General features: G+C 48.5%; 1 protein-coding gene across 1 annotated transcript in view; it reads left to right on the top strand.

Moving 5' to 3' along the window:
- The window catches only part of KCNB1 (potassium voltage-gated channel subfamily B member 1), a 90,469-nt gene that overhangs the window by 52,720 nt on the left and 15,118 nt on the right, over positions 1–22,631 (top strand). The gene's annotated exons all lie outside the window — the stretch shown is intronic.

Below are 22,631 nucleotides of genomic sequence, written 5' to 3' on the forward strand. Positions count from 1 at the left end.
CTTTCTGCATACTAATGGTTTTCTGAAATGGGAGCCAACCTAAGGGAAGCCAACTTTGCATAAAATCTCATTTGTTATTTACAAGGAAATCACCCTGGTTCCTCTCTGCTTCCTTGTAACTGCATTGGGGGCAAGATGTCACTCTATAAATTTTAAATTAAGCTCTAAAAAGTTCTCACTGTGTTTGCTTGACGGCCTTGAGGAAATAGAGTGTACTTTGCCCCCGGTCACAAAGCATCCTGTCGGGTGCTGTCACTGCAGTGACTTGGACACGCAGCCAGCAGAGAAACTGCCCAACCCCGGGAGGAAGTTGGGTTTGCATTCTTGGAGAGAAAGACCCGCGAGGCATTTCAGAGCCTGCTGGTCCAGGCGGAGTCTGGAGGAGTCTGTGTGAAGACCTGGAATTTACTTGTTTGTTCCTTTAACGTCTTCATTTAGTATCTGTTATACACCAGGCCCTTGGTAGGTGCTGAGGATACAGCCATCCAGGAAAAGGATCAAGACACACACACACACACACCACCCCCCCCCCCCCGCACTCATAGCTCATGAAGTTTGTATTCTAGAAGGAGAAAAGAACAATGAACAAACAATAAGACACAATTAAATATATACTAGCATTGCATAGATATAATACGTCAGGAGTAAGGGGACAGGTATCGATGGGAGGTTCGTACCGTTTGAAATAAAGGGGTCAGGGAAAACTTCCGGGCACGTGGCACCTGAGCAGAGACCTGAAAGATGTGAAGAAAGGAGATGGGCATGTAGGTGGGTGGCAGAGGGAACAGCAAGTGCAAAGGCCCTGAGGTTGAGGAGTGCCTGGTATGCTCCAGGAGCAGCAAGAAGGTCAGTGTGGCTGGACTGGAGTCAGTGAGGCGAGAGAGGTCAGAGAGGTAAGGAGAGGCCAGGCCATGCAAGGCCTTGTGGGCCATTGTTAGGACTTTGGCCTTTGTTCTGAGTGTATTGGGAGACATGGGGGTGGAGGGTGGAGCAAAGGAGAATGAAATGATGTGGCTTAGGCTCTAACCGGACCCCTCTGGATGAATGTGGAAAGTGGACTGTGATTTATGGTAGAAAACCAGGGCAGAAGCAGGAAGATAGTGAGGAGGTGATTGCAGTGATCTAGGCCGAAGGGGATGGTGGCCTGGACCAGGGGATCTCTTTGGGGCTGGTGAGAGGTGGGTCTGTTACAGACACACCCTGGAGACAGATCTGGGATGTCCTGCTGATCCATTAGCTATTCTGAGATTCCCCGTCACTGGAGGCTCAACATGCCTCCCCCATCACCAGGCTCAGCAAGATGGTCTGGACTGGAGGCATCTGGCCAGCACTCGGCCAGTTTGGTGAGAAGGGGTCTCTCCCATCCAAGCCCTAGGCCAGTGACGGCGAACCTTTTGAGCTCGGCGTGTCAGCATTTTGAAAAACCCTAACTTAACTCTGGTGCCGTGTCACATATAGAAATTTTTTGATATTTGCAACCATAGTAAAACAAAGACTTATATTTTTGATATTTATTTTATATATTTAAATGCCATTTAACAAAGAAAAATCAACCAAAAAAATGAGTTCGCGTGTCACCTCTGACACGCGTGTCATAGGTTCGCCATCACTGCCTTAGGGACTGAGGCATTGAGCTAGGCCCATCCTTTTCCCCCAGGTGGTGTCTCAGAGGGAGCTCTGAACTGGAGACCCTGACCACAGGTAACACTCCCAGCTGTGACCTTAGACACGGCCCTGCCCCACTCTGAATTTCAGCTCCCCTGTCTGTAAAATAGGAATTAAGAAACCAACCCTGCTGCCTCCAGGGTGGTCGTGAGAATCAAGCGCGATGCAGGCTGGGCACACAGCTCTGAAGACAGCGAAGGGTGACGCTCACGGATGGATTAAATTCAAATACCTTATTAGTAGTGCCATCTGGTCATTTCTACCATCACACAGGCTGTTGGGAAACTTTGACCTTGGTTTGAGTCAGGCCACAGCCGTGGCTAAATCAGCATCTCACTCTGATGCTGTGGCTAAAAAGCCCGGGCTCTGGAGCTGGACAGTGCGGGGTGGAGCATCTAGCTCGGCGCTGGGAGGGGCTGTTCCCAAAAGAGACAGAAAACGACAGTCCCCCTCAAACCCCCCACTCCCCACCCCCCCAGTCAGTTTGTAGCAAGACCAGCCTTACAGGCTGGGAATTCCCTCTTACCCACATTCACCAGGAGCCACGTTCCCCTGGGGCAGGCCTAACCCTGCCTCTGCCCCCTGGCGAACTTGTCCCGGTCCCCCGGGAGAGGCTAAATGTGGGGCCGTGAGCTTGCTGCCCCTGTATTCTGAGCCTGCCTGCTCTCTCCCCACGGAGAGCTGAGACAGGGTCCCCGCAGGCCAAGAGAAGCCTGAGAGACTTCTATTTTTTGAGACTCCTGGAATATCAATTTGTTTTCCAAAGAAACGAGGCATTCCTAAAGTTGCGGCACATTTAAAATACCGAGTTCAACAAATTCATGCTCTGGACCCACCTGCGTGAAAATACAATGCAATGGAAGTGTGAGGCTCACAAGATAACCATTTGTTTTGTTTACTTATGTATTTGTATTTTAAATTTGTGGTATTTCTTAGGAGTGAGTCTGGGATGGGGTGCAAGGGTAGCGTGGTTTGAAAATGCAGTTTTTTCTCATCGCTACCATGGTGTCCCTGTTTGTGTATGTATGTAACCCATATAGAGATAAGGCCAAAGTTCTAAAAATACTAGAATATCAGTTTTTTGAATAGGTAATATGTTTTCTTAGTATGAAAGTCAAAATGTTCAAAAAGGCACACAGTGACATGTCCTTCTCCCACCCTTGTCCTCAGTCCTACCCCCCAGAGTCAGCCACTGTTACCAATGTCTTCCAGAAATCATTTATCCACACATAAGGAAATCCAGATTCATATATGTGTATATTCTTTTTTCTTTGTTTTATTGAAATGGGAGCTGGTTTACACATGTTGTTCTCATCAGCATTCCTCAAGGATTATTCCCTGTCCGTGCATATTGAATGCCCTCCATCTTTTTGACACCTGCATAGTATTCCACTGTGTGGCTGACCCACTGTTGATTTCTCCCCTGATGATGGACACTGAAGTTGTTTCCACATTTTTTTTTATCTAGTAAACAATGATATAGTGATCAACCAACCTTATACTTATATATTGAAAACTCTACTTAAGACCCTGAGAGATTGTGAGGTCTGGACATAATGACCCCTCTTTTTCCCACCCCAACCACTTCCTGAAGCTGAGGCTTCATTAATAACAGCATCACAGCGTGAGAAGAACATTCCACGCAGAGGGCACTGCAGTGCAAAGGCCCTGAAGCAGAACTTAGCTCCGTATATTGGGAGAGCGTCTGGAGTGGAACGTGTGAGCGGGCGAGTGGTAGGAGATGAGGTTAAAGAGGCCTTCAGAGGGGCAAGTGGGCTATGAGGAGGCAGGAGGGAGCGAATGAATGAAGCCACATCTATGACAACTGAAAAGACATGATATTCCAAGAGACAGGCATGGCCCTCTCTTGACCTCTGGTTGCTGGAAAGACTGGTGGCCCCTCCCCTCTTGGGTCCCCTAGACTTTTCCTCAGGTCACCCACAGAGAGGAAACCGCACAGCACCCTGTCACAGGCCTTCAGTGGACTTGGCGCTGGCCCTTCCCAACACTCAGGCTGGCCAGGGCCAAGCACATTTTAGGAAGCATGGAAACTTGTGGGGGCTGAGGTGGGGCCGGGCTCAGAATATCCCACTGCTTTAGCCAACTCATCCTTCCTTCATCTTTGCATGGCCAGCCCCCTGTCTGCCTCAGCTCAAAGATTACCTTCTCGGGCCACCAAATATCCAGCTCTCTCTCCCTCCTTGCCCCCACCCACCTACCCACTCACCCCCCGCTGTGTAGAGCCACCATGAAGCCTGGTGGTTTCAAAAGCCAGATTCACCCTAGCCAGTTTGGCTTAGTGGATAGAGCATCAGCCTGGGGACTGAAAGGTCCCAGTTTGATTCTGGTCATGGGCACATGCCCGGGTTGCAGGCTTGCTCCCCAGTAGGGGGTATGCAGGAGGCAGCTGATCAATGATTCTCTCGTCATTGATGTTTCTACCTTTCTCTCCCTCTCCCTTCCTCTCTGAAATCAACTTTTTAAAAAATTTTAAAAATCAAAACAAAAGCCAGCTTCCCCAAGTGGAACCGGCTCTGCCCTCCTAAGCTGCAGGCAGCCTGCTTGGCCACTCATAGGGGGGCAGGCAGCGAAGGCTCCCACCTTCAGGGCTGGAGCAAGATGAGACAGCTAAATGCACACAGCATTCTGAGCAGGGCCTGGCACACACGGGCTGCTCAGACAGGTTGGTTGCTTGCTGTCCCACCTGATGCCAATCCCTGCCTTAAATCCTCTCTCCTTCGATTGGTTTTCTTGTGTGTTGTCGTCTCCTCCCCTGAACCATGCACTCAGGAAGGGGGTGTTGCCGGTCAGGGTCAGCCTGGTGCCTGCCCGCAAGTGATATTTAAAGAAACCTTGAAAGAGAAGCTGGAGTTAGCACAGACCAGATGATTGCCAAGAGAGCATAGCCCTCCTGTGGCCCATAGGAACAGCCTAGTGTGGAGAGGGGGAGAGGGAACTGGGGCTGGGGGAGGTGAGGAGTGTGGGAAAGAGAGAGGAGGGGAGGGTGTGGCGGGAGACAGATCCTTGGGAGCCACAGTATGGAGTCTGGGTTTATTCTGAAGGCACTAGGGAGCCATAGAAGGCTCTAAAGCAGAGGGTGACAAGATCGGATCTTGTAGAAAGGTGCTTGGGTAGGGGAGGGTGGAGGAGGCCATTGTGGAACACAGCCTAATCAAAACATTATTGCTTTTCTCGGGTGAGACAGGCTCTCTCTCAGTCTCTTCTCTCCCCCTTGCCCTTTCTCTCCCTCCTCCTTTGCTATTGCTACCCTTTTCCTCCTCCCTCACTTACACACACACACACACACACACACACACACGCACGCTCTCTCCCTCTCTTTCTTTCTTTCCTCTTTTTTCCTTCCTTTCTCTTCTCTCTTACCATATTCTCTCACACTCACTCACCTTCTCTCCCCCTCTCCCTCTAGCAAAACTGTAATTAATCTTCCCCTTCTGGCTGGCCCTGGCGCCCTTCCTCTGGAGCAGATCATTATTTTAATTAAACTCTGGGATCTGTTTTACTAACCTGACATCTTGCTTAGGGAAACCAAATGAGTTGCCAGGGGATCGTGGAAAGGTTTCCATGGCCCCATCCCAGGAAGGGGCCCTGCTTACCCCCGGAGCCCTTAAAGGGGCATGGAGCACACCAGTTACGGGTTTGATACGGGTTTGAGGTCTGGCTCGGCCTCTCTGCTCCATTATTCTCAGAAGCCCTTTCCTGATCTCTAAAGTGGGGGTATTAATAGTTTCTCTCTTGTAGGGCTTTGTGAGGTTTAAGTGCGTTAACACAGTGCTTTTCAAACTGAAGGTCATAAAATCAATTTATTGGGTCCCAGCCACCATTGAGAAAACAAGAACAAACGCCCGAGTGGTCATCATGATAAGGATATGAGTCGTGGGCGTTTATTTCAGAGGAGTGTGCTCTCTGGGGTGTATCTCTTGCTCTGGCAACGCTTCTGAAAGGCTTGAGAGCTACAATCAAAGCGCTTAGAAGAGATCATACAGTAGGTGCTCAAACTGTGGTTGCCGGTATTTTCTAATGGAAGCAAGAAAGATTTCTCACTTCCCTGTCAATGGTTTCAACCTGTTTTACACAGAGGGAGACTGAGGCTCAGAGAAAGGTTGTTCCAAGGCCACTCCACCAAACTGAGGTGCACTGTCTTGATCTGGCCTGAGTACCACCCACCCTCCCATCTAGAATCTGCAGGAGGCAGGACTCAGGACAGAGCCTGGGCAAGGGCTCTGGGGATAGGCCACCCTTAGCTGTGACCTCAGAGGCAGCACAAACTCCCCATCTTGCCTTGCTAGCTGCACCCCCACCCCCTCCAGCAGTTACAAGGGAAACCTCAGAGGGCAGAAGGCTGTGGTTTTTCTGCTTCCTATTGGGTCTTATAGAAGCCAACAAATCTGGAAGAGACCCCCAATGAGGCAGAGGAAGATGGGGTGTCTGGCACCAGCTGTGAGGAGGGCCAGCCAGTGTGTCAGGGTCTGCAAGCTGCCCGGACTATCAGGAGGATTCCGTGAGGCCATGACCGAGAAGAAGCCCTGGCTGAGAGGCCTGGGTTCCAGCCACGGTCCTGCAACTGCAGGCAGGGCTATGTACCTGAGGGGTGGTTCCTTCCCCTCTCTGGGCCTCAGATTTCACATCTGTACAATGGGCATGGTGGCGATGATGATTATTTATTTATTTTTAATATATTTTATTGATTTTTTACAGAGAGGAAGGGGGAGGGATAGAGAATTAGAAACATCAATGAGAGAGAAACATCAATCAGCTGCCTTCTGTATGCCCCCTACTGGGAATGTGCCCGCAACCAAGGTACATGCCCTTGACCGGAACCGAACCCGGGACCCTTCAGTCCACAGGCCAACGCTCTATCCACTGAGCCAAACCAGTTAGGGCGGCGATGATGATCTTTAGGAGGCTCACCGTTCACATGTTTCAAAAATACGCCCATGAGTCTGTGATTCAGATTCTGAGAAGCCTCCTCATCTTCTCCACTGGGAAAGGCCTTGTGGATGCATTCATCCAACACACATTTATTGAGCACCTACTGTGTTCCAGGGAACTGGAGATACATAAGGGATCAAGACAGACACAATTCCTGTCCCCTCATAGAACCTGCATTCTAGAACCTACAGTGAATCTGTCAAGAAAGAAAGGACCAGGTGCTTTGAGAGCCCTGAAAGCGTGTCCCTTCAATCCAGGAAGGCTTAGGGAAGTGACCGCTTCCCTGTGGAGGTGACACCTGAGCTGACACCTGAAAGGTGAGAAGAAAGAGACCCGTGAGCGGGCCACTGCAGTAGTCCTACGGGATGTGTCAGTGGCCTGGACAAGGGTGTGGCGGTGGAGGCGGGGAAAGTGGTCAGACTTTGGACCTGTTTTGCGGGCAGAGCCCACGGGATCTGCTGGTGGGCAGACAGCAGCCGAGGAAGGCTCTCAGGTTTGTGGCTTGAGGATCCGGGAGGACGGAGGTGCCATTTGCCAAAACAGGAAGAACCCAGTTAGAAACAGGTGGTAGGGGATCAAGAGCTCCACTTGACCTTGTTAAGTTTGAGAGCCCACGGAACAGCCAAGTGTCAAAACAAGCCTCCTCCCACCCAGCCAGGCCCCACCAGCCCAGATGGTGGGTGGAGGGGAGCCTGTCGTGTGGCAGAGATTAATGCCCATGACCCAGTTCTGTCTGCCTGTGGCTATCTGGGTCACCTGGGCCGCAGGTCCTCACCACTCAGATCCTATCCCATCCCCTGTCTTTTGTAGTTCTCTGGCCCCAGCTGCCCAAGAACACTGAGGGAGGGAACCAGAGCATTCCTCTGCCACTGGCCCCTCCATGAGCCTGAATTTCCCTGACTTTGCTATTCCTGCGCCCTCTGCCTAGAACTCCCCTCCCCTTTTCTGCACACCCCCTACTGGGGATTGAGCCCAAAACCCGGGCATGTGCACTTGACGGGAATCAAACCTGAGACCCTTCAGTCCTCAGACCAACACTCTATCCACTGAGCCAAACCAGCTAGGGCTGTTCCCGCCTTTTATATCAAGGTTGGAAGCCTCCAAGAAACCTTCTCTGGTTTCCACTAGGATAATAAGAACCATATTTTGAATGCCTACCATGTGCCAAGCCTCGTAAAAGGTAATTTATCTTCCTTATTTCATCTAATCTTTGGAGGTAAAGGTTATCACCCTTGTTTTACTGATAGGAAGTAAAAGTTGAGGAAGGTGAAATCACTATCTCAAGGTCTTATGAGAGAAGTGGCAGAGGGGGTGTTCAAACTCTATACTCTGTCATGTTTTATAAGGCAACTTAGGTACTTACCCTGCCTGAGGGACTTGGGCTCTTCAAGGGCATAGATTGGATTTATTTAGCTTCTGCATCCCCAGAATCTGGCACAGTCTTTCCATAAATGATTGCTGTCTGGATGGATGGATGGATGGATGGATGGATGGATGGATGGATGGATAGATGAATAATAGATGAACAACTGAATAGATAAATGGGTAATGGATGGATGGATGGATGGATGGATGGATGGATGGATGGATGGAGAGATAGGTGGATTGGTGGATGGACAGGTGGATGAGCAGGTAGTTATGTGGATAGATATATGAATGATAGATGGACAAGTGGATGGATGAATGGATGATGGATGGATAGACAGAGAGATGGTAGCTAAGTAGATGGATGATGGATGGGTGGATGAAAGGATGGATGATGGACAGAATTGAAAAAGAGAGATGAGGGAGGTGTGAGAGAGAGAGAATTTCCATCTGAGAAAGCTGTTCTTGCACATTAAGTCATCAGCGAGTCTCCCCTCTGACTTTGGGAAGCATACAGTTAAGAGACCAACTCTTTTTTGGTGAAGACAGGGAACAGATTCATCGTTTATTGAGCACCCATTATGCACCAGGCACCATCCTAAAAACCTTATATGTATTAACTCAACCAATCCTCATGAAAGCCCTATCAAGAAAGTACAGTTCTTATCCCATTTCTCAGATGAGAACACTAAGACTCAGAGAAATCAAGCCACAGGATGAGAACCCTAAGGATAATCATAGCACAGCCTGTTGGTGGGATGTGCCCTGAAACTATGGGAACCCTGGGGTGGGGGTGGGGGGTTCTCCTACCCCAGGGCCTTTGCACTTTCTGGTCTCTGCCTGGGGGGTCTCTGCCTTACATTCCTCTCACAGTCAGATCTTAGCTCAAACATCTCCTCTCACAAAGGCCATTATTGATCACCCCACTTAGTATGCCCCCCATCATTCTCAGAATCATTTAGGATATAGATTTGGCTGTTGTGATAGAGACCCAGATAGCAGTGGCTTAAACAATATGAAAAGTGTTTCTTCTTTCTCTCTCTCAATAAGAGTCACCCAGCAGGGTAAGTCGCAGAGCTGAGACTTGAACCCAGGGTCTTCTGGTTCACTGCCTGCCCCTTCCCCCCTACTCCATACACACGTGCCCCACTGCCTCAGGTGGCTCTGGGGAAAATGCCGCATCTGTGTCTCTCCAAGGCCCAGATGAAAAACAGACTCTGAGCGGGGAAGGAATTTGTCCTAGGTCTGGGCTGAAATCAAACTCTGGAACGCAGGTCTGACTCCAGAGCCTGTTTGCTCAGCCCTGTGTTGTGCTGCCACCTGAGTCCCCACCATTCATGCCACTCCTCCATTCCACCCGAACATGCCACTGTCAGGAAGTCCTTCTGAGATCTAACTCAAAGCCTCAGCACATCTCCAAGGCAGGGAATTCAAAGAATCTTCTGTTTCTGTTTCCAGTGCAACTTTAGAGCTTGGTCCTAACCAGAAAGGCATGGAGAGCAGTGAGCAGAGAGGACACAGAACACTTGAACCCCAAGGGAAGTCCATTGTCAGAAATAAAGTGTCCAAGAACAAGCTGGGGGTCAGGGTATCTGAGTTCAAATTCCAGCTCCAGCACTTCCTTTGCTGTGTGATCCAGTCAAGCCAATGACACTCTCTGTGCTTCTGTTTGCCCATGTGGAAAAGAGGGGCCTACAGGCAGGGAGTATGTCCAGGGTGCTTTGAGGTTTGAATCAGAGACAAGAGGCAAGGCCTGCACTTGAGGCCAGCAGGGAGCCCAGGCCTCACAGGAAGAAAGCATGGAGACAGAACAATCAGAGAACAGTTCCAGACAACAGTGGAAGTGCTGGTAATTAATTACCAAATACAAAGACATCAGGACCCTGTGGGACCTTCCCAGGAGCCGGTGTTGCCCAGAAATGGGACTTCATTTTTGTGGTGGGCATCTCAGCCTTGGCACTATTGCATTTCAGGCAGGAGGATTCCTTGTTGTGGGTGTTCTCCTGTGCACTGTGGGATGTTTAGCAGCAACCCTACCCCAACCCTCACCCATTCCTGGTATGACAACCTAAACTTTCTCCAGACTTTGCCAAATGTCCCCTGGGGTAGGATTGCCCCTGGTTGATAACCAGTGTTTCTAGGTGTAACCTAAACTGTTGGCATCTAATTTACAAAGTCTTTAGCCCTCATGCAGGCCTCAGACATAGGTGATCAGCTCAAACATGTCCTGGCATCAGGCAGGTAATGAGCATCAGCAGGTGGCATTCAGTCCGAGAGTCACCAGTTGGAGACCTCTGTCCTGGAAGGTCAGGCTGTCCTAGAGGTCACTGATTGTACAGATGGAGAGACTGCGGCCCTAAGAAGAAGAAAGACGGCCAATGTCACACGATAAACATGGCAGAGCTGAACCTAGAATCAGCCTCAGTTTCCCCATCTATGTCTCAGGTGACCCCCCAAAAGTATACACACACTTTGAATAATTAAAAAAGCAGTGTTTATTAAAATACGTTTTATTTTCAAAATTGAGCTATCAGCTGTTAAAGGGTGTATACATTTTTGGGACACCCTGTAGGTAAGAGGTTAGACTGGATGGCCAGTGGCTGCCTGGCAAACTGGTCTCCCCCATGACTCAAGTGGTCCCTCCTGCTGGAAGTCTTCCCTTTCCCCTGCACCCTGGTTTCTCCAGGCATTGGGCTCACTCCTCACCTTTTGTCCACCTCACTCTGCTTTGCAATAATTTGCTTGTCTTTCTGCTACTAGCTTTTGCAGACCTGGCCCAGGCCTAGGACTGATAATTTTTAAACTTGCTATAAAGTTAAAATGTGTTAATTGTTATTTTCATACTAGAGGCCTGGTGCACAAAATTCGTGCACTGGGGGATGGGGAGGAGGTCCCTCAGCCTGGATTGTGAGAGGGCACAAGCCAGGCCGAGGGACCCCACCAGAGCATGATTGGAGCCGGGGAGAGACCGTAGGAGGGCTCCAGGGCATGTTTGGCCCATCTTGCTCAGTCCTGATCAGCCGGACCCTAGCAGCAAGCTAACCTACCAGTCAGAGCATCTGCCCCCTGGTGGTCAGTGCATGTCATGAGCAGTTGAACTGCCTTAGCATATCATTAACATATTACACTTTGATTGGTTGAACGGATGACCAGATGACTGGATACTTAGCATATTAGGCTTTTATTATGTAGGATATATGAAATATACAGCCCTTCATTCAACCAGTGACCACAATGCATTGGGTATCATGCAGGGTGCTGTAGGTAGAGCAGTGAATACAGCAGAGTGGTCCCTGCACTGGAACCCCCCGCATTGGAGCAGAGACAGGCATTACAGCTAATGCCTAAATATCTAAAATCATGTTGGCAGGGCCAGGAAGAGGGTGAGGCGAGTGAGGTGCCCAGGGCACAAAATTTAGGAAGGTGTTCACTCTCAGCCTTAGCCAGACCCTGCATTTTGGTTCTAATACGTTCTGCAAAGAAAAGGTGCAAATGCTCTGAAAACTTAAGCAGAGAGATGTGGCCCAAACAGGGAGGGAGGGAGGAGAGGCTCAAGGAAGGCAGCCCTGAGTGTGTGAGATGTATAAACACACACACACCATTCAGGGTAACCGTTCTCTACCCCCAAACCCTAAGCCCCTTTTCGAGATAACAAATACTTTGTTAATTGCTGTCACCACTTACTTTCCTAAAATGAAAATCGTATCCGTAGGTAATATACGACTATAACTTCCCCCAAAACCAATAGAATGTCCTAACTGTAATAGAAAGGAGAATTACAAGGAAAGGAATCTATACTAACCTTGTAGGCATTTCAGTATGTAAATGCCTGGTCCTGACAATGACACGGGAAAACACCATGAAGGTGTCCAGTCCTCACACTATACATAGAAGCATCATGCGTGTGACCATGGCCAACACAGAGAGCTCCAGGTGTGTTGAGAGCTGATACCACAGGCACATTGCCATCAGCTGCCTGATTTCTCCCGGTGTGGTGAATAAGTCTTGGTAAAGCTCTGAACGGAACTTTATACAATGGTTACATTTCAGGAAAGTTCAGGGGATGTTAAAGCTTTGGCAGAAGATGTTTGGTATGTTTATATGTCAAACGGAGTCAGAGTGGAGGTTTGGGGAATTATAAGCAGCACTGTCTCCTGAGGCATCCTCTCCCATCCTTGCCACCTCCTCACAGATTTCCAGTACATGTCCTTGTGGGCAGCATCACCCTGCTGAGAACCACTGCACCCAACCTCCAGCCAACAGCCAGCCTCTGAGTACAGGACCATGCTTGATAGCTGTTGAGCTTTCCATTCTCAGCCTGATGGTTTGTTTACTTATGTGGCCATCATCAGGGTCCTGGCACACCCCAGAGTGGCTGGTCTTTTTTTCCAGTTGTGCACATCCTTGGTAGTTATCCTTGGAAGTAAAGAGGCAAGACCAGCACAAATGATCTCCTGACCAATCTGAGCCAGCCTTACTAAAGACTCCCAAGGAAGCCCGCAGCCCCTGGCTGGATCCACTCTAAATTCTCAGCCAGTCCAGACTCACTCTGGGGATATTAACCAGCTCCCATGTGCGATTAAGGCCGGAAGCAGGCAGCACGGGAGGTCTGGAACCCCTGCCGATGGTTTCTTAGAACCAGAACCAGAATGATCTTGTTGAGATGTCACAGACTTTTAGCAAGAACAGGGTTTCTTCAATGGACATAGGTACCAGGGGGGTGAGGGCATAAGGTGGGGGGAGCAATGGGGGAATAAGGACACATATATAATACCTTAATCAATAAAGAAAAAAATTTATTAAAAAAAAGAACAGGGTTACTTTATCCAACGTCTAATTCATGAGAACTGAATTTTTCTTGCTTGAAGAGAAAGAGAAACATTCTCTACTTACTCCTTCACTCTTTCATCTTTCCCTACCACCCCCCTCAGTAGACATGTACTTCCCGGCCTCCTAGAGGGAGATCGCATCTGAAATAAATCAGATTGCCTCTGGCCTGTTGAACTGCCAAGTTTCAGGTGCTCACAATTGAAAGGTAGGGATTTTCAAAAGTAAACGATGAGTGTTCATCTCACGTGGTTATTCTTGGAACCAAACCCCTAAGGGGTGTGAGCCTCCTGTGTTATTTCTAATCTTCCTTGCCGCCTACAAGGTAGGTCTTCTCATCTCCACGTTGCAGATGAGGAAACAGGCTCAGAGAGGGGTGCGACTGGCCCAAGGCCACACAGCCGGTCAGTGGCAAGGCTGGGGTTTATGCCAGATCCGAAGGCCCCAGAGCCCACCTTTGTTACAGCCGCCCTGCTCCAACGTCCTTTTCCTTCTCTCAGGGTAGAAATAACTGTTTACCCAATTTTTTATGAACAGGTTTCTAAAGAGGCCTCCAGAATCTGTGAGCAAGCCAGCGATAAATACAGCACCTATAAGGGGACTTAGTATTAGCCACTACCCACCCTCCTGACTCTAATTAAAGGCCTGTCTTCTGCCTTACAAATCGCGGTTTTTCGGGGCCTATGATTTAACCAGTCACAATCAAGGCCTGACCCCCACTCCCCATCTTACTGAGGCTAGTGACAAAGAGTAAGGTACACTTAGTATGGTCTTGGGTTCCAACCCTGGCTCTGCCATAGAGCGCCAGGACTAAGGTGAGGCCAGTGAGGCACTCCACTAGGGCACAAAGATCCAGGATCAGTATTAGTAATTTCTCCTTTTCCCTCAGACTCCACTATAGCGCCACATGGCAGATCCTGTCTTTATGGAAGATTTAGACATTTTGTTCATCATGGATTGTTTTGCATGATTTTCTAAAACATTGCATGATTACTGAGTTTTTTAGAATTCCCTTAAACTTTGCACCCTAACATTTTTTCATCCTAGTCTGGGCCCTGCTGCCGTGTCATATAACCTCCCACCCTCCTGCTCCAAGCTTCAGTTGTCCCATCTATAAAATGGAGGTACTAACAGTACCTACCTTATCAGGCTTTTAAAGCTAAAATCCCTGGGCATACAGCTGGCACTCAATAATGGCTTCCATTGTGGGGGAAGAGAGAAAACTGGGGGCACCATAGGCATTGGAGGCTAGATAAGACTTCATGATGCAGGACTGTTCGGGCATCTCAGGATGTCCCCCTCACCCCTGGTTCCCACCCACTGAACGCCAGTAGCACCCCCACCCCATCACTGTAACCATCAGCAACACCTGTCCACCTTCACATTTCCAAATGCCTCCTACGGGGTCGTGCCACCTCCATGGGGCTAGATCACAGTTTTGGAGTCACACAGACCGGGGCTCAAATCCAGGCTGTCTCTTAGCTGTGTGACCTTAGCCATGTTCCTTAACCTCTCTGAGGCTCTTGTTTTCTTCATCTGTAAAATGACAATACCAGCCTCTCACAGGGGTGGTTTGCGTGTTTGGATGGCCGGTTCCTGCTAGCTGCTACTGTTATTATGTCGTTTGTATTCAAAGCAATGCGCTCTTCTTGGAGCGGCTCTCAGTGGCAATTTGTGGGGGAGGAGGCAACCAGCTACCAGATGAGCTTGTGAGGGAGAAAGGGAGCAGATCTCGCCTGTTAATGTGTATTGATTGAACTGAACTGCATTTACATATTTTAATTAATTGCCAACATTAACAATTTGGGAGATGTCACACACACACAAAATAGACTTCCGTTTGTCTTGAGAAACTGGAAAATTAGGCCACCCTTGGGCCACCTCTATTTCCTCCATGAGCTGGTGAGAGGTGGCCCAGCACCCCTCCTGGAACTAGACACGCGGCCGGCTTCAGTTGTTTGCCTACAAATCATGGTTTGTAAGGAGGCTGAGTGTTCAAGCCCTGGCTGGCCTGGCTGGCTGTAACAGGGGGGACCAAGCACCGCTCAGGAAACCCGGAAAGAAGAGTTTTAAAAGGAAGAATGGGATTGGGGCTGGGTCGTCAGGGAAGACAAGTCTTGTAGTAACTCAGAGTGCCTCAAAAATCGGCTGAGAGAATCAAGGTTTTAGCTGTTTGTTCCATCTTGCAAGCTCTTTTGCAAATTGCTAAGAGCCAGGAAAATGTTAACCTTCTGGAGAAGCGGGCTGGGAAGAAGCATAGCAAGAGCAAAAACCTGGAGGCTGGAATCATCCTTCACTGCCCAAGGAGAACTGGCAGATGGGGGAGACAGGCACGGGACAGAAAGCCAGGTCAGGAGACCCTAAATCCAGTCCTGGTTCTGCCACAGACTGGCTTAGTGACTGGTTAGTTGCTCCCCTTTCCCAGCTTCCTCCCCCAGCATGGGTGAAAGGAAAGGGGTGAACCCAGACGGGACCTTAGGACTCAGAAATTGGAGATCATCTTTTCCGGAACATCCCCCATTACGCCAGTACACGGTAGATGCTCAAGGAGGATTGTAGTTTTTGTACAGAGCTGTGCAGCAATTTGGCCCTGCCCAGGGCTGTGTTCTCTGAAGACGGGTTGAGAACAGCTCTACAAAGAGCCAGAAAAGGTGGTTGTATATATAGTTTCTGCCTGGCCCATGGGCTAGAACTCCAGGGAAGATTCCAAACATAGGCAAGAAAAAAAAATGCCTTAATGAGAGCTGAGGTGCCTTGGAGGGTTCAGGAAAAAGACTATAGGGATAGGGAAAGGGGCCCGGGCCTGAGCAGCCCTGGTCTGGTTTGAATGCGTTTTTTCTGAGAAAGGGATCAGGTGGTGAACCCTTTATCCATAGCAGCTGATACCGGGCCTGACATGCTGAAAGGATGAGTAAATAATTGATTAAAAGAAAGATGGAAACAAAGACAAATACAGGAAATGAAGGGAGAGAAAAGGATGGATGGATGGATGGATGGATGGATGGATGGATGGATGGATGGATGGATTATAGAAAACTAAAGGATGTTTGATGATGGATAAGTGGATGGAAGATGGATGAATTAAAAGGGAAGAAAGAGTAGAAGGAGGAAAGAATGAAGGGAGAGAAGAGGGAAAAGAAGGAAAGAAGGAAAGTGGAAGAATGGACAGATTGAAAGTTGAGTAGATGGGTAGATGGGAGGAAGAAAGGAGAAAGAGGGACGAAAATGGGTGATGCTTGCATTTTGGGGAATACAAAAATGGAAGATAGGTGAAAGAAAGAAATTGAATGGATGTTGGATAAATGGATGGATGGAAAGGTGGGTACATGGGTGGAAGGAAGGATGTGTAGTTCTGCCTCTGAAAAACAATGCATTAATAAGCATTTACTGAGTTCCTACTATCCGCCCAGACAGAAGTAAAATCAGGATTCCCTCCCCTCACCCTCCCTACACAAGGAATTCACTGTCTGCTGGGGAGAAAAGTTCAGAGGCTGAGTCTGTTGCCCAAGGCAGCTCAGATAAGAGGGAAAATCCACAGTCCAATTCTGCCTGCCAACTGGGCTATAGTGTCAGACCCCTGGGGAGGAGGGAGTGATCCTGGCCAGGCTTCCTCTGTGGCATGTGAGGGAGGCTCCTTGGTATGTCCTGGAGCCCATGGGACTGGCAGCTCAGTGAGGGCAGGAACTAGGCCTGTGTTCACCCCTGCATCCCAGCGTCTAGTGGAGCCTGTCCTCACACAGAGGGCAGTCAATGACATTTCTTTAATAAAGGGATGAGCATGTGAGTGAGTGAATGAATGAATAAAAGTCTGAGTCGCATTGCCTATGGCTGTAGGCAGATTCTGTCACCTTTGTAAACTTAAGTTTCCCTACAATGGCACTCACAATACCCAGCATGGATTGTGAAGTTGTAAACTGGGGAGAGGTTTACAAATGGACAGTGGGACATTAATAGAGGTAATAGTAGTAGTACCGCCATCAATCCTAGGAGCAGTAATGGTCATTGTGTTCACAGTGGCGATGATGGTGTTATTACTGGCAGTGGTACTAGGACTATTGATGAAAGTAGTTATGGCATTGGTGATGGCAGTGGTGGTTATATTCATGGTAATAGAAAGAATAATACTGTTGGTAGCAGGAAAGCAGAGCGGGGAGGGCATTCCAGGAGGAAAAAAGTATTCTGGTTTCAGTTGCAAGTGACGGAAATCCAATTCAAATTGGCTTAAGCTAGAACAGAAAGGGAGGATGATTTATTGGCTCATGCAATTGGAAAGTCCAGAAGTAGCTCTGGCTTCTGGCCCAGATACACATGCCCTTGAACCATATCGTTAGGACTTGTCATTGCAACTCAGTCTCTCGCCAACTTTTGTCTCTGGCTCCCCCTGAGTGGGCTTCATCCTCAAGTAAGCTCTCTGGGCTTCTGGAGAGTCCCACTCAAAGGACAGTTCCTCCTCCCAAATAGTTCCAGCCAGAGTCCCAGGACTCATTCTCATTGGCCCATTTTTGTGTCACATGCTCACCCCTTAGCCAATCACTTTCACTAGGAGGGTTGGAATGTGCTGATTGGAACAGCCTGAGAGACATGGCCACTCTCAGATCTGGAGGTGGACAGAGTGGTGTTTTCAGAAGAGGAAGATAGAGGTGTGCATGGCAGGGGACCATGGGTGGCCTTCAGAGGTAAGGCCGGGTAAAGATGACAGAAGCCAAAGGTAAGTGCTCAACAATTAATTTTTCTCCTCCCTGGCTCTGAGGATAGGAACAGCCCATATACAGTGGGGCCTTGACTTACGAGTGTCCCGACTAACAAGTTTTTCGAGATATGAGCTGTCTCTCGGCTGATTTTTTGCTTTGAGTTGAGTTGCGAGCTAAATTTCGGGTTACAAGCCAGCTTCAGATACCCCACCGCTAGTTGGCGCAGCAAACGTCACAGTGATTTAACATACGAGTAATTTGAGTTACGAGCTCCGTCATGGAACGAATTAAACTCGTAAGTCAAGGCCCCACTGTAAATCGGAGGATAGAGCAGACCTGCATTTAAATCTCTTACTTGCTAGCTGTGTGGCCTTGGATGAAGTAATTAACTTCTCTGTGGCTCATCTATTAAATGGAATGACAAAAATGGATTGTTTTGAGTATAAACAGCTTATTGCTTAGAACAGGGCCTGGCACAAAATAAGTGCTCAATTAATGGAAGTAATAGTGCCAACTGGGGATTTGTGAAGATTAGAATCTCATCCTTCTCCTAGATCAGTGGTTCCCAACATGGGGCAGAGGCCCCACAGGAGGGCAATTTGATTGTTAAGGGGGGCAATTCAAGAATGAGTTATTATCAGTGAATTTTTTGCATTTCTTATGGTTCTAGGGGCCTCATATACAGTATATAAATATATAGTGACATATTTATTTTCAGTTCTCTATTGTGTTTTGAAACCTCATTTGCTATTTTTTCATATCACTTCTTTTTTTAAAAAACAATTTCTTAGTGATTTCTTCCTCAGTACTTCAACTGTCCTTTCGTTTTTTGTGTGTGTGTTTTTGTTTTTGCTTTTTAATATATTCCATTGATTTTTTACAGAGAGGAAGGGAGAGGGATAGAGAGTCAGAAACATCAATGAGAGAGAAACACTGATCAGCTGCCTCCTGCACACCACCTACTGGGGATGTGCCCACAACCAAGGTACATGCCCTTGACTGGAATCGAACCTGGGACCCTTCAGTCCACAGGCCGACGCTCCAGCCACTGAGCCAAACTGGTCAGGGCTCCTTTTGTTCTTTTATTTTTCTCTTTCGTGGATGCCATATTCTTTGGGAGCTTGTTTAGACCAAGTTAATGGCCTTTTAGGCTTCCTCCACATGAATAGGAGTTCACTTTTTGAATAATAAGAATTATATGTTCTCTAACCGGTTTGGCTCAGTGGATAGAGCATCGGCCTGCGGACTGAAGCATCCTGAGTTCGATTCGGGTCAGGGGCATGTACCTTGGTTGTGGGCTCATCCCTCGTGGGGGCATGCAGGAGTCAGCTGATCAATGTTTCTCTCTCATTGATGTTTCTGACTCTCTATCCTTCTCCCTTCCTCCCTGTAAAATCAATAAAATATATTAAATTTTAAAAAAAGAATTATATGTCACGGGGGGGTGGGGAGCATCAGGATTTTAGAGATGCTTAGGTGGGGCATGGCCAAAAAAAGGTTGGGAACCTCTGTCCTAGATGCCCCTCTCCGATCGGCCTATTGCTGGATCCTTCTTCAGTTCTCAGCTCAGATGTCACCTCCTCAGAGAAACCCTACCCTCTACACCCAGTCACTCTCTATCCCCTTAGCGCCTTTTCTTGCCTTTGTAGTACCTCAACTTACTAGTATAGTCCCTCATTTTATAAATGCTTCCCCCACCCAAATGCCAGTTTCCTAAGGACAAGGTCTGTCTTGGTCACTGCTGTAATTCACAAATGTTTGCTAAATGAAAGATTAAATCCCTTCCATTCCCTGACACGGTGCTTTTGTACAGCATGGCCCCCATCAGGAGGACTCTAGGGCAGAGATGCACTCCCCAAACTGGAAGGGGTAGAGGGTAGGGGAGGCCTGGGTGAGCCTGCCACCCTCTGCCCTCAGAGGAGAGCTCCCTTTGGCCTCTGTCCCTAACTATGGGGAGGGTCTCAGCTCTGGGTGGCCTTGGGGCACTGGGGTACCCACCTTGACTTGGGTCATCCCAGCCAAGGTCAGGATAAAGCCGGCAGGACAGGCCGCTCAGGCCTCGGATTACACATCCTTACACATCCGGCTGCTTAGCCGGGATTATTGTAGACACCAAGCCTGTCTTGTCCAGGCCCGACAAGATTTCTGCTTCTATTCCACTGCCCCTACAGGCTGTTACCAAATGCAGCTGGAGGATCTTAAAACCTACATTAGGTCATGTCACTAGCCAGCTGAGAAGCCCTCTTTGGCTAGTATGGTTCTCAGAACAAAAACGTCTATCAGGTCTTTAAAGCCTTCCTCACTTCTCTCTTTGAGTTCATCTCTAGTATCCCTTGCTTCCTTTCAGCCCCTGGTATACCTTTCTCCTTTCTCTTCCTCTTGCATGTTAATCTCTTCTCTGCCTCAGGGCCTTTGCACTTGCTATTACCTCTTCCTAGAACTCCCTGTCCCCAGATCTTCCTACAATCAGCTCTTTTGCATCCCTCAAATCTCCACTCAAACACCTCCTCAGAGAGGCCTCAGCAGACTAAAGTAGTCAGTCCTCCTCACCCTATTGTTTCTTATCCCATCGTTTTTGTTTAATTGGCCGAGTGGGGAGTAGAGAAAGAAAGGAGGCTTCAGAGAGGTCTGAAAGTGGGGCTGGGAGTGGGGGGAAGCAGATACGGGCTTTAAGGAAGCAACTAAGTGGCTTTCCTGTAGACCAGGGAGAGCAGGCCACAACACGGATGGGTAAGGGGCTAGAGCAGACAGGATTCCATCCCACATCCCTCGTTCAGAGCACCCCGTGGACCCAGCTGCAGGCCCAGCATTCCCCAAGGAACCCATGACTGTTTCCCTGGCAGGGTTTAATCTTTTCCCTCATCACTGGCCACGCTTCTGATGATTTATTCCTAGGCTCGCAAACCCAGATTCCTGCAGAGGCCAAGCAGGCCTCGTAAACAACACACGTGCGAGACGTTCACAGCACAGGCCTGGATGAGCTGGTGCTCAGCTCCAGCCCAGGACGCTGTCACAGAGGAACATAGGCCCACAGTAGCCAGAGCTTCGGATTCTTTTTGAGAAGCTGGAAATCTGGATCCGTAGGGGAGATACATGTTGGCAACTAATTCACTGCATGGGCCAAAAAAAAAAAATCCGTTCATGGGTCCTGGAACCCTCCAGTTGGCTGGGTGGCCTCCGTTTACACTTGTCACGGCCACTCACCCTTCACTGGCACCAAGTGGCAGTCCTTGGAGTACGCCTGTTCCACCCATAATTTCATTGCTGCCTCACAGATGCTAGTGTGGCAGGGACTTTTCTGACCTCCATTTTACAGATGTGGACACTGAGGCTCAGGTAGAACTCACTTGGGTAGCCACAGAGCTAAAGAGCTTACAGACTCTGCGATAAGAGCTTCTACCTTTGTCTGATTTCTTCTTCAGTCTTGCCCATTTCACACCAGGGCAAACCAAGGCTCAGAGAGGCTAAGGAATGGACCAGAGGTCACCCAGCTGGCAAGAGCCAAGATTGCAACCAGCTCTGTCCAACATCAGAGTTTGCAGGCTAAACGCTTTCCGTCCAGCCTCGAAGTGTAGGAGCTTTGAAAAGCTCAAATGACTGCAGAATCCTAGGCAATGCTGAGAACATTGTTTGCACAAGCTCCTACTAAGCGTAAGTCTCTAAGAAATGCTGGGACTTTGGGCCCTTCCCTGGAAACCTTGATTTGCAGCCAGGACCCTCAGATGTTATATTTTGGAGGGAGTGGGATCCTCAAGAATTTTGTTCAGACACTGACATCCTGGCAGCTGATTCCGTTTGTTTGCCAACTCCTAAGCTTTGGTTGTCACTCCTACCTGACCCCAGCACGATTTGGAGGGTTCCAGATGGAATCTGGAATCTGACCAGCAGCTCGGAGCTCAGAGGGGTTCCCATGGTATGTCTCTTCCAGTTCTCCACTCTGCCTTCCCTTGGTCTGTGGAGGAAGGGAACTGGCATTTATTGAGGACCTATTAGGTGCCAGGCATCTTCTGTGTTATAGCTCAGTGAGATTTGGCTGCTTTCTGGCTGTGTGAACCTTGGGCAAGTCATTTTCCCTCTATGAGTTTTAGTTACCTGGCCTGTAAAATGAAGATGAAAATTTTGTTAGCCGGGTCACTTTTTATTTGCAAGGATCAGAAACCCAACCCAAATGGTCCCAACCAAAAAGGACACTGATTTTAGTTGTTCCTTGTTGTTGGGGGAGAGGAAGAAAGAGTGTGGAGACCTCACACCCACTCTTAAATGCCTCAGCCCAAAGCTCTTCCACACCAGGCAGGCAGGCGTGCAAGCTGCATTGCTGCAGGCGAAGATGAAGGTGCCAGGGTTCCCTCGCCAACCCATGGAGTTGAGGCACCCCCACCTTCTTTGGGGCACTTCTGCTTCCCCTGAGAAGTCTGATAGAGAGGGTGAGCAGTCAACAATGTTGATTCATGGATTCAATGCCACTAAAACTTGATTTCTTTTTATTTTTCTTTTTTAATGTTAAAAAGTAGACATGCTAGTGATTTCTTGCTATTTTGTCTGCCTCACATGCTTTTTACTTTATTTTTAAATCTATCCCAGTTTTTTATGTTTATTTTTTACTTTATTGTGGGAAAAACTCTTAACATGAGATCTGCCTTCTCAACAAAATATTTAGTATACAGTGCAGTACTATTGGCTCTCAGTACAATGTTGTCCAGCGGACTCCAGAACTCATTTATCAAATTTATCAGTAATTTCCCTCTGCACCCCAGCACATCAGATGTGCACATACCCACGTTGGAGACCATCTCCTCAGCCAATCATGAAGCATTTTTGAGGTTTCAGAGCACTTATCACTTCCCCGTAAGGGAGCCAGGGTATAGATCATAAACCTCACTGTCAGAGGAGGGAGTAACATATCACTTCTGGACACATGCACGTGTGAGTTCTCCATGCTGTCCCTTCCCCTGCCACGATAAGGGGGGTGGCCCCATACTAAGATGATAGAGCCACTGGATCCCTGAGTCACCACTTGGAAGGGGACTGTGCTGGAAACCTAACAGGCTCCTTGGCTATTGCATGAGAAAGCCCAGAGCCGTGAAGATACTTCTCTAAGGATGTCCAGTCAGAATTAGAAAGTAGGTCTCTCGA

The sequence above is a fragment of the Myotis daubentonii genome, chromosome 8 (assembly GCF_963259705.1).
Source record: "Myotis daubentonii chromosome 8, mMyoDau2.1, whole genome shotgun sequence".
NCBI lineage: Eukaryota > Metazoa > Chordata > Mammalia > Chiroptera > Vespertilionidae > Myotis > Myotis daubentonii.